This window comes from Hydra vulgaris, chromosome 02 (genome assembly GCF_038396675.1).
Source record: "Hydra vulgaris chromosome 02, alternate assembly HydraT2T_AEP".
In the NCBI taxonomy this organism is placed as follows: domain Eukaryota; kingdom Metazoa; phylum Cnidaria; class Hydrozoa; order Anthoathecata; family Hydridae; genus Hydra; species Hydra vulgaris.
This window is the reverse complement of record NC_088921.1, coordinates 12,587,509-12,599,648: the sequence shown is the minus strand read 5'-3', so window position 1 is coordinate 12,599,648 and position 12,140 is coordinate 12,587,509.

The following is a 12,140-nucleotide window of genomic DNA, read 5'->3' as shown; positions in this document are numbered from 1 at the left end:
AAAATTAACTTTACTTTTAATATTATTTTTGCATTTTTGGCAATACCAAACTTTTGAAGTTGGAAGTCTTTTAAGTTTTAAACATTTTAAATGAAACCACTGATCACACTTATCACAACCCACCACATCTCCATCATTTTCAGTTGAATTGTTCCCTTGTTCATTTTTACAAATGCAATAACTAAGTTAAGACTTTTCTTGATAATAGGCTGAGCATTTTCTATTCTGCGTGTCATTAATTCAGGGAGGATGACTTCTCTCCAGAAACTGTGACTTTTTACTATTATGTTTTCAATAAAATCTAGATTCTTTTTGTCCAAACAAACAAATCACAATAGTTTACCTCCAAAATAAAAATTTCACATTGAATATGTGCATAATAATGATGGGATGAAACCAATTAATATTTTGAATTTTGTGTTTGTATGTAAAACCTGTTACTGTTTATAGCACCTGATGACCCTTTTTCTTTCAAACTGTGAGGCCATTTAACTTCTATGGCAGCATAACCACAACACAAAAAAAAAGCCAAGCCATCTGGTGAGACTCCCAACCACGGTTTTTGTTGACAAATATAAAAGCCGATATGAATGACTTTAAAATCTTTATGAACCATTGTCGGAGATAAACAAATTGATTCAGTTACACAACTATCTACCGAGCAAATATTTATATACTCCGCTAGAGCAATTTCTTCCTTTTCTTATCCCCATAATAAGGAAGGAGTATTTATTGAAGATAAGTTTTTTTATTTTTAAAACTATAGATTATGATTGAGTTTTAAGAGATGCTCGCATAACATCATAAACACAGGAGCCAGTTATTCTTCCACTTCTCTGCTCATCCCACAATACACAGGCTGACTAAACTCTGGTTTCTTCTTCAAGGTAATTTACTTCTTCAGCTGATATACTCAGTGACTTGGCAAGATTGTTAGTTTCTAGAATAAAGTCTTGTTCACTTAGATAAAGATGTGAATGTTGATAAATGCTTCTTAAAGTTTGAAGAAGTCTTAAGGTCAATTGATTAACATTTGATTTTAAAAATGGGGTTTGAAAACCTTTAAACAATGACAATACAGCAATTTTTGGATTGTTTTGTTGAAGAGACTTCAAAAAATGATTTTGATCTTCTGCAAATGCCTATTAAAAAACAATATAAATCATTACAATATAAATAAACAATAAAAATCTTAATTATATATCTTAAAAATAGAAAAGCAAAGCTTTTTTCTAAAAACTTGAATATTTATAATTTGTAATAATATAAATAAAAATAATATAATATTTGTAATAAAATGAATAAAAAAGTTGTGCAGAAACATTTACCGCAACAGCAGGTTCTCGCGTCTTAAGTTGTAGCTTGCACTTAGCCTTATCACTATTGAAATTTATTCTTGTGATTGGACCAGGTTTTACATCGCGAGTAAATATTTGGTTCCATAAACATGGTACATCAGGTTTCAGAAATTATTCCTAATTGAACAGCTGCTTCCATTTTGAATAGAATTGCAGCCACATTTGAGCATGTTTCACCGAGTCTAAAAAATTGTATTAAAAACTACTGATAAATATTAGAATTTGCACTTATAATCATTAAAAGTTTAACTGATTATTTTTTTTGTTATGTTCTAGAACAGTAGAACTCTTGTATAATTCTACTATAATATAACAAACTCTCGAAGAAATCTACTAAATGTTGTAAAAGAATTCTACTAAAGTTCTACTTTTTTAATAGAGTATAAAGATAAATAATTTTAAAGATATTAAACTTTAAGTATATCACTTTTACTAACCCAGCCGTGCAATTACAGTGGCTAGAAACAACTGATCCATTTTTTGTAAGAGCAACCGATACAGTATATGGAGAATTGTTGGTTTTGTAGGAGGGCTTTACTTCGCCTTTTAAAAGAACATGACCAAAATTTAAAACAATGTTATATAAAGGCTGTGCCCAACCAGAAACATAGTACTTATATGCTTCCATAACATTATAGTTTTCCATTGCTCCTGGATAAAAAACCTTCGAACTCTTAATTAAATAAATATACAGATCATGGTACTGTATAAGAGGCCACTCTGCTGAGTCATCTTTCCATATATCAGCAGCAAACTTGTATGGTAAAAAAAGTAAGACTTTTGAAGAAAAAAATTAGGAAGAAAAATGTCATTATTTGTAATCTTAGAAAAAAATTTAAAATCTATTAAAGTTAAAGCAGGTCAACAAAATGCAAAAGGATGTTGTTATTATTAAAAAGACAGAGACAAAAATATCAGGAACTTAAAAAACAAAAATCTGAAATTCTACAACTTAAAGAAAAACTTGTTATAAATTCTTAAATAATTAAATCACTTGAACATCAAAATCTTCTTCTTGGAGAGAAGATTCATAGTTTAGAATGCAATTTAATGGTTCCGAAGAAAGAAAAAAAAACATATAATACAGAACTACGAACACTTATTTTTGATGCTGTCACTAACCAAGTATCTGCAAATTGCATTTCTTCTTTATTTCAAAGTTTTACCCAACATCTAGGTATTGACATTAAAACTGTTCCTTGCCGCACTACTGTCGAACAAATGGTTAGGAAACTAGGTGTTATCACTGACCTCCAAACAGCAGAAATTGCTATATCTGAAAAGAATTTAACACTTGGATTTGATGGCACAACTCAGGGAGGTGTACATGCCAACTGTATCCACCTTACTACTAAAACTGGTTGTCAAGTTGTAGCACTAGATGAGTTTAGTGGTGGCACATCAGAGGACTACGAGCAGCAATGTCAATCCATAGACAACTTAGCCAAAACTTATGCCTCTTTTCATTTAAAAGATTTTCAAGAATGTCGTCAAACTATAATTGGCAACATATCTAATACAATTTCTGATCGAGCTGTTACAAATCATGCTACAATAAAAAAGTTAAGTCTGGCATGGAATAAAACCTTCAATAAGTTAAATTGTCATCTTCATCCTCTGGAAACATTTTCCAGTAGCTGTAGATCTGCACTAAAAGTAATAGAACCAGAAAATGGAAAACTATTTTGTAGCGACTGCATGGCCGGAAATACTGTTGTGCAACTAAATAAACTTCGGTACATGGATGGAAAAGGTGATCCAAAAGGATTTGTTTTATTTTTATTAAAAGAAGAGCTTCCTAAAGGTTTACTTCCTCGATACAGAGGAAATCGTTTGCATATTTTTTTTCATATTTGTGGAATATTAATTCAACATTATGACATTTTTAAAACATTTCTGACATCAGGTACTATTTCATGCGTTTGATTACAAGCCAGTTTAACTACTGACTTTGCAAACAATATTGCTAAACGAGAACTTTGTGCAGCTATTTTAATAGGAAAACTTATAACTATTCCTTGGATAAAAAAATTTTGTTTCAGCCAAAAAAAAAATCTCTCATTTAGATGGTATTGTTATTATTAAAAGAGTCCATGATACTGTTGACCAATGTCTAAAAAATCCATTAAAAATCTTATCAAGATCACAAAATTTCTTTGATGAAGAGTTTGATAAAAAAGATTTTGTCTGGAAGGCTCTTATTGAATTCTGACCTAAAGATGACAATATGAAAAAAATGATTTCTGTTTGCTTGACTGCTATATCTGAAGCAATCAATAGGCAATATAAGAAATACTTTAGTATGAAGCCCACAGAACAAATGGAATTTGAGACTGAATCTGCAAGGCTGCACAATATTGATGTTGAGGAAATGATGGGAATGTTTAGTGCAGCACAGAAATTTGTACCTAATGCAACTCTTTGTTACCCATCATCAAGACTGCGTGCCAGAAAAAACAATGTCATCAACTATTTAAACGGTCTTCCAAAACATGTTAAAGAGTCTGCGATGGAGTGGGTCATAAATTTTGCAACAAAAAAAGAGAGATTAATCGATTAAAGACGTCTGAAGTGAATAAGGAGATGACACGCAGAGCAGAGCAAAAAAGGCAAAAAATGATACAAAAGAAAGAAATAATAATAGACTATGATATTCCAAAAGTTCAACTTGCTTGTGACATTATACTTGGGGACCTCAAGATGGTATGCACATCTTTAAACGGAACACTTTTATCCATAAAATTTTAAAATAATAAAGTTTAATGTTTTTTTTATTATTTTGTTTGTACATATATCACTTTTTAGTTTTAATTTTTTTAATTATATATTCAGTTTTATATTTATAACTAAATATTTGTTTAATGTACTCTAAGCTTTATTTTGATATTTGATTTTTTAGTTGGAAGACAAAAATTTAGACGAATAAACATTTTTTTGCAAAAAAAATTAAAAAATTGGGTCCAACTTTTCATAGCCTCTCCATATATAAAAAATTGCAACTTAAAAATCTCATAACTTTCGAAGTACTTGACCTACAGAGATAATTTTTATATTTTTAGAAAATTCAAAATTAGAGCCATATATTTATGTAAATGATCTTGTTTTGTTTTGAAATTTCAAAATTTTCTCACATCCCTAAAAGATACCATTGAGATATTACCATCATCTCAATTGCCTACTAGAGAGCAAGTTCTGCAATATTTACATGGCAAACTAATTAAAGCAAGAAAAGAAAAGTTACAATTAAACTCAGTGATATAGTTTCTTGCAAATTTCCCCATGGGAGTTTTGAAATTGGTTGCAAAAACCTTGGAGGATGTAATTTTCTTAAAAGCACTTGTGTTGTTTTGTCACTGAAGAAAATCTTATGATATAAGATTTTCTAATGACACTTTAAAGCTTTATAGATATGCAAAGAGATATGGTATTCAGAGTTCAGCACATACAGCTACTTTGGCTAATGTCATTAACTCAGCTGGTGGAAACCTAAAGGACTTTGATATTTCTCTTCAGTCAGCAAAGATCCATTCAAATGATGCAATTAGTGAAAATGGTTTAAAAATAAAGGAAATTTTTATTATAACAGCCCAGGGAAAACCAGGTGAAAATAGAAATGTTGAGCGCTTAGCACTAGTGATTTCAAGTCCTAGTATTGATAAAGAACAACTTATTGGGATTTTTTCTATAACAGATAGTCGTGGAATAACACAAGCCAAAACTATTTAGGAAATACTGGAATCTTGGAACCTCTGGGATTTAATACATAGTGTATGTTTTGACACTACATCTTCAAATACAGGTGAGAATAATTTGTGCACCTATTAGTATAATACTATTAGTATTTTACTTTTGTGATTTGTTTTTATTAGAGTTTTCATTATGCTTTTTAATTTTTTTCTCTTCAAATAATTGAATCAAATTAAGGCTCGATGCAGGGTGCATGTGTATTGCTAGAAAAATGAATGTGCATACCGTTAGAATGGTTTGCTTACAAAACATTACATATATGAGCTCCATATTAAGGTTAGAACCATACTATCTATTGTTTGTTTATAAAATACTTTAATTCAAGTTCTGTTCAAATGGCTTTTTTATTTTCTTATTTGTCATTATCTAGCATGCAGCACTTGCAGTTTTTGATATGGTTTCAAATGGACCAGTTAATATTCTTTTCAAAAAAATTCAAAATTTCTAGGAAACTATAAAGCTGCACATAAGTTTGAACAACCTTAGCAGGTTTGAATGGAGCAAGCAAAAAGAAACATTTTTAGAAGAAAAGGTAGAGATTTGCATACTTCTTTTTTCTAAATTAAAAAAAAAATCATATTAACAAATTTGAATTACATTTTTTCAAAGGCTTTTGAAACCAAAATTTATCTTGAATATTCCTTGTTCACAGACAATTTTCCACGTGGTGACTACAAGCATTTGGCAGAACTTGCTCTAGTTTGGCTAGGCAGTGATAAACTAGCAAATTTTAAGTTTTGTAAACCTATAGCTTTTCATCATGCAAGATTTTTATCAAAAGCTATCTACTACATGACAATAGAACTGCTTACATTTAATTTGCAACAATTTGATATAATTAGTGCAGAAAAAATAGCAACAGTTAATCAAGTTGCTGAATTTACTGGGTTATTTCATGCCAGATGGTTTTTGAAAGCACCGTTGGCAGGCTATTCTCCTTGCTTAGATTTATGTGCAATCAGGGACATGATCAAGTATAGATCATTTAATAAACCAATTTTAACTGAAACAATTAAAAGTTTAAAAAATCATTTATGGTTTCTTACAGAACAAAATGCTGTACTTGCTATATGCGATGAAACGCTAGACAATAACACAAGAGAAAAAATTGCCAAAAAGTTATTTTTATACCTTAAACCTTCAAGATTATTATTGGGAAAACCACCTTTTCCAAACATTACCATAAAAAAAATTTCAGAGTTATGGGAGCTGGTTGGACCTCAAAGTTGAATTCAAATTCAACTGCTAAATCTATGCGTTATAGAAACAGAGTGGATGCAAGTTAGCTCAAAGTAAGTTTTTTTCTTAATTGATTTAATTTTATTAAATTTTTTAGCATTTAAAATATTTAAAAATGCCTGTATATATTTTATTTTAAAGATTGGAATAATTTTTCAGGACATCAAGTCCTAAAAAAATCCATAGAAAAGTTAACTGTAGTAAATGATTGTGCTGAGAGAGGAGTAAAGCTTATAGAAGACTTTACACACATGTGCCAGGATGAGAAATTAAAGCAATGTTTGATGCTTTCAATTTCAAGTCACAGACAAAAATTTTTAGTCAATACTAAAGCAAGTTGTCAAAAATTATTTAACATGTGTTATCTAATTATTACATTGTTTATGTGATCTAATTTCATATATTTATGTCAAGTCATCAATTTATGTCAAGTCATATATTTATTCAAGTTAGTTTATAAAAAAAAATTTTTTTAAAACATGATTTTAAAAAAAAATTTTAAAAAATTGTAATTATTATTTACAAATATGCTAAAAAAAGCTTTCTAAAACCACATATGTGCATAACTAATTATAACACAATAAGAAAACTATCCCTAGCTGTATATTTCTGCTGCTGTCGATAGCTAGCTATTAAATCAAGCATTACGTAGAAACCGGGTTTTTTCGATAAACCAGGTCAAAGTTTTAACATAAAAAACTTACAAAACAACACCTAAAGCTATGCTAATAGTCTCTATTTTGCTGAATTGTTGTTTTAATTGATAACACAAATGTCCTTATTCACTTAAACAAAAACAAAAATATAAAAAAAATTAATTAAGGAGGTTTAGCTACTCATAATATGACTTTTTGGGGCAAAAATTTAACTTTCGAGCCCGTTGAGCAGGGGTCTAAACTTTGAGCAAATAAGTTAAATTTTATTTTTTATTGATCCTAGAGTACGCTCAGAGCATATGGAAAACAGTGCATTTTGATTTTCAAAAATAAGCTGCGTTTGACCCACCCTATTACACACACACACACACACACACACACACACACACACACACACACACACACACACACACACACACACACACACACACACAAACACACACACACTCTCGCACACACAATCACAATGATATTTGTATATATATATATATATATATATATATATATATATATATATACATATATATATATATATATATATATATATATATATATATATATATATATATGTTATTTTAAATATCCACTATGTTATTTGAAAAACAGTTTTAATACGTTTTTTTAATTTCTATATAAATTAAATACTTAATATATTGCTTGTAATCATTAAATGAAAATTTAGAAGTATTCAAAATCCTTAGAAAAAAAGACATACTTGTTTAACTCGACTTTCTGTTGGTACCGGATGCAAAAAAAATCTTAAAAAGGCTGATAATCTATTATACCTTATTTTAAATCACTACAGTTATTTGACTTTAAAACAATGTACCACGCCCATTTATTGACTAAAGGCGGAACTCCACAAGATGAAAAAATTCGCGCAAAGCGAATTTTTTTGTCGATAAACATGCGCAGATAAAACATTTCTGTTAATTTGTCAGAAATGTTTCATATGCGCATGGTTATTGACTAAAAAACTCGCTTCACGCGAATGTTTTTGTATTGTGGAAATCCGCCTTAAGTTATAGTTTTCTCGTATTACCCTATTGCTGCAATTAATGTCCTAATATTGCGGATTGTTATGCGGAACTTATTAAAAGAGAAACGTCCAGAACTTGTTATGAGATAGCTAGTTGTCGATTCTGGATATTGTAAAGTTTGTTAATTGTACAAATATATTTCTTTACCTGTTTAAGCATAAAAATAAAACTATTACTTTTAAATAATGATAAAATTAAAGATTGTTTCTAATTTATTTATGAAGTTATCGTTCCTGGCTAGGGTGGAGTGAAAATAACATTATTCAGAAATACAACTTGTATCCCTCGTTTTTATATTAGCTTTAAGAAAATGAGCAAAATTTGACAAGAATTACCTCCTGCAGTAATTTTTGACTAATCCGACTTGTTATTGCTTTCGTAAATTTTACATTAAAATTTATTACTTTAGTAGAAGTTACAAAGTGAAAAACATATTAGATATGTTTAAGTTATCCATTAGTACTATGACCAAAATAATCACTTTTGTATTAAAAAAGTTCTTTAAATTTTTTAATACACGTTTAAGAGAAAGATGTTTCAATTGAAGAAATTTAATATTAGGCATACACATATTTTCAAATGTTATTAAGATTATTTTGTTAGTAAAAAATAATACTTTTTATGATTGAATAATAAATTCGTTATAATGTATAATATATTTATTAAGAATATTAGTTAGTCGAATATGGTTTGTGTTGACTTGTTTCTACTTTGCTATGTTTACTTTGATTTTACTATGAATTACTATGATAATACTATGAATTACTATGATAATACTATGAATTACTATGATAATACTATGATAATACTATGATAATACTATGATAATACTATGATAATACTATGAATTACTATGAATTACTATGATAGTACTATATAATACTAAAACTTTTCTAAATTTATTTCAATAAATAGAATGTTAAGATTTAAAACAGGTCATCCGATCTTTTGGTTTTCAAAGCCGCTTTCTGAGGTGCAGCTGTCAACAGAACTAGATGTGATGCGACATCTGATGTATTTGCGAGAAAATGTAAGCTATTTATACTAAAATCATTTATTCAAATAATATTAATGTTATAATAAAACTTTACATAAACTTCCTGGCCAACAAAAATAATGAAGCAGCTTCAACAGCAATGCAGGTCTTAAAAATTAGGGCAAAATACAACATACGTACCGTGTCATAATTTACATTATTAACAAAGAGAGTTTATAACCTATTTGAGAAGAGCAAAAAGCTGCTAAAAAGTATAATTGCTGACAGAGTAAATTAAAAAAATAACTTTCAGTTCTATTAGGACAAACTAGCTAGACTCTTTGATATATCTGCTTGCGAATGCAAAGATCTCAAAAAATGATACGGTGCAAAATTTAATATGGTACCAGCTATAAAGCACACTTTTCTGTAGGATCAAAAGACTGAACGTAAAATGGGTATTGGATCGATTGACAGAAAGTTACAAAACTTCAGTATACCCAAAGCAAATAGAGCTCAAACCTTAATGATGCAGTGCAACTAGATTCTATCGTTACTCCTATTACTCAGTACTTTAAAACGGTCTGCTATAGTTGAAAACACTCCTCTATCACCATTATTATCTTCAAAACAAATGCGATTGTCACTTGCTTCTCTTTCATTAGTCTACGATAGCCATGGAATATGACAGATCTGCTGCAGCTTTGGCATTAGCTGTACTTGAAGATATTGGTATTATTTCAAATTATGAAAAAAAATATGTTATTTAACGGAGCAAGATAAGGCGTGAGCGCATGAAAGCCAAGGATAACTTGAAAGTTAGTGAAGTCAAAGTAAAGGCGTTGCATTTTAATGGCAAAAAAGACCAGACTCTCTACAATGGATAATTTGTTTTTTACATGCAAATGAGCTTGCACTACGTCATTGGTTTTCAGAATTGGATGGATCAACAACTGGTTTTAGATACTATTCAGGTTTTATTGGAAAGTCCCTTGAAACTTGTGAGATCTTAGAGGTTGTTGATTTTCAACCTATAAACCATGATGTAGAAATGCCAGAAGTAGACAGAAAAGTGCTCATTACAGATCAGCTTTACCTTTTTGACATCTGCCAACTGTACTAAGTGGCACTTGTTTTGTCAATCTGGAATAGCACTGGAGAACTGGCTCATTCTAGATGGCTTACTACAGCCAACAGGATCCTCAAATTATATATTTCTATTACGAATCCTCAACTTTGGTAACTATAGCAACATACATTATACGCGTTTATGACCCTATGTGGTTCATCATCAAGAAGCAGTCTTCTATTTTTCATAACAGTAGGTATCTATGAAGCACAATGGTCAAATCAAAACTGGACAAAGTAAACCCATATTGATCGTAATAAAACTACTGAACTATAAATAAAAATAAACTTATTAAAGAACTCAAAAAGATTAAAAGGAACAAGAATATTTAAAAGTGAAGACTAGTATTTGTATACCCTAAACATACGGGAAAATCTTTTTGAAGAAATGCGAACTCTTAGAATTAACCGTAATAATTCTGTTTTTATTTATGATAAATTAGTAGTTAAAGATTAAAAAGAAATCACATAAGAGTGCTTAAAGTTTATTTTCCTTTCGTATTTTGTGTTTTAAATAACATTTCTACTTATTATTGTTAAAATGGCTGAGGCCAACAATAATAATGTTTTTGGCGTAACAGGAAAAAAATCACACTAAACATAATTAATGACGATGATAAAAACATTAACTTTATTGACGAAATTTTAGTAGAAACGGCCTATTACGACGTTAAACATTAAAAACGTTAATATAAACTTTGAAAATTTAAAATTGATGTTAACTAATATAAATAACAAGTTTAGTATAATTTGTCTGACAGAAACTTGCTGTCATCAAGACACGATTAATTCTAACTTTCATTTATCAGGATATAAACCTATCCATCAACCGAGAGTAAACGGTATTGGTGGGATGCGTATCTATTTTTGTCCAAAACTCGTTGACTTTAAGCATGTAGATAACCTTAAAGTAAGTGACCCTGATTGAGAGTCATTTAATTTTGAAAAAATTAATTAAAAAATAAAATTACATTTATAACAGCATTATATAGACCGCCAAATGGTAATAACAATCAGTTTGAAAACCACTTAAACAACTTGTTAGCAAAGCTCGTAAAAAAACACGTTTCTTTATTAGGTGATCTTAATTTTAATTTTTCGAATAATAAAACTGATAATCACGTCGCGCCTTTTATAAATACACTTTTGCAATACTGCATTTTCCCCGTGATTACCAATTAACAATTTAAAAAAAAAGAAGTTTTTAAAATTTCCATGAGAGAAAATTTTTTAACACCAACAAAGAAAATGCGCTTATTTTACGCAAAATTTGTTTGCCTTATAATGTCTTTTTTCCCTAATTATTGTAAATAACGCTTTGCGATTTATTTTAAAGAAGAAGTTTATGAAAATAAGTGTTCGTAAAGAAGTAATTTAAGGTTTTTAAAACTATTTATACATCAAATTCAAAAAATGAATAGTAAGTTGATAAGGTTAAACACATTTATTAATAATTAAAAAAAAATGTTTCTTTTTTTAACGCAGATCAAAGATGTGCTCCTCAAATGTACTATTTGTCAAAGGCTATTTGACATTAGTAGTCGTAAACGGTCTGCAATTGAAGATCATTGCAAATCTATTAAACACAAAATGACATTGGATGCTTCTATATCGTCAAACAAAATCACAAAATTGATGATGAGTCAGAGCTTTGGTCAAAATGAAAATATATTAGCCATTCAAGAAGGAACAATTGCATTTTACACAATCAAACACTACCATAGGTTTAGAAGAGCTGGTTGTACATCAAAGCTAATTTAGAAACTTTATAATCCCAGACTTGTGCGCGTACAAAATGTGAAGCAATAATTGTAAACGTGTTCAAGAAATATTGTGAAACTATCTCAGGAAATGCTTTATTAAAAACATTATATTTGTCAATTCTTTCTAATGCATCAAACCACAAGGATGTTAAAATGCATCCAATTTGACTCGTTATTTTGATGTCAAAGAGGGAGTGCAAATTCAACTAATTAACATGGATTGTGTAAATGGA